This window comes from Octopus bimaculoides, chromosome 2, assembly GCF_001194135.2.
Source record: "Octopus bimaculoides isolate UCB-OBI-ISO-001 chromosome 2, ASM119413v2, whole genome shotgun sequence".
In the NCBI taxonomy this organism is placed as follows: Eukaryota; Metazoa; Mollusca; class Cephalopoda; order Octopoda; family Octopodidae; genus Octopus; species Octopus bimaculoides.
The window spans coordinates 52,173,874-52,174,658 of NC_068982.1; the positions used below are offsets into that span (position 1 = coordinate 52,173,874).

Here is a 785-nt window from a genome sequence, read left to right on the forward strand (position 1 = left end):
CTTTCTCTCTCTCTGAAAGTATCTGTCATTACAGTATCGAAATGTGATTGTTTCAGTTAGTGGAATAGTTTCATTTTAAAAGTGAAAGTATTTGACATGAGTGTTTTTGTTTCACTTTTGACACGTAATACTTAAATAGTGGAGGAGATATTATGTTGCCGTGGGCTCGAACTCTGCAAGAAGTTAAAAAATTGTTTTTACTAAAACACAACTGGAACCCTAAGTAAGGCATGTGTAAAATTTGAATGAAATTGGTTGCGTAGTTCTCGAGTTTTAGGGATACACACACACACGCACACACAGACAGACAGACATTCTCATTTTTATATAGATTATGCATACTTTACCTTGATTTTTCTCTTGTTTATTATTATTTTTAAATGAGCAAATGGAATTTAGATATGAAAATGTTTTTAGTTTATAGCAAGTGTGTTTCGTAAACGTAGAATATTTTATAGACGGTTACGTCATCTCCAAATGAATTTTCCAGATTCTTTGTCCCGATTCACATGAAGAAACGTTGAAAGTTTTTCTGTTACTTCCACATCGTACCAGATTATATCTGAATAAGTGGGAAAATCGTTTGACGTCAAATTCTTTATGACACAAAATACCGTCAATTATTGCATCTTTTTTCCTATTTAACTAGGCAAAAATCTTTTTTTTTATTGGAGTAAATAAGAAAATTTATTAACGTCCATGCCTTTCACAAAACCATTGAAAGCATACGTGGAATAAACTGACTACGACAGAAAAGTTGAAGTTTCACTAGTTCGCTGGTTAAT

At 32.1% G+C, this 785-nt stretch overlaps 1 long non-coding RNA gene across 1 annotated transcript in view; it reads right to left on the bottom strand.

The window, feature by feature from the left end:
* Positions 1–581, bottom strand: part of LOC106867410 (uncharacterized) — a 7,242-nt gene extending 6,661 nt beyond the window's left edge. The window contains exon 1 of the long non-coding RNA XR_001409132.2: positions 348–581. This is a non-coding gene — a long non-coding RNA (uncharacterized LOC106867410). The remainder of the gene's footprint in view (positions 1–347) is intronic.
* Positions 582–785: the final 204 nt, after the last annotated feature.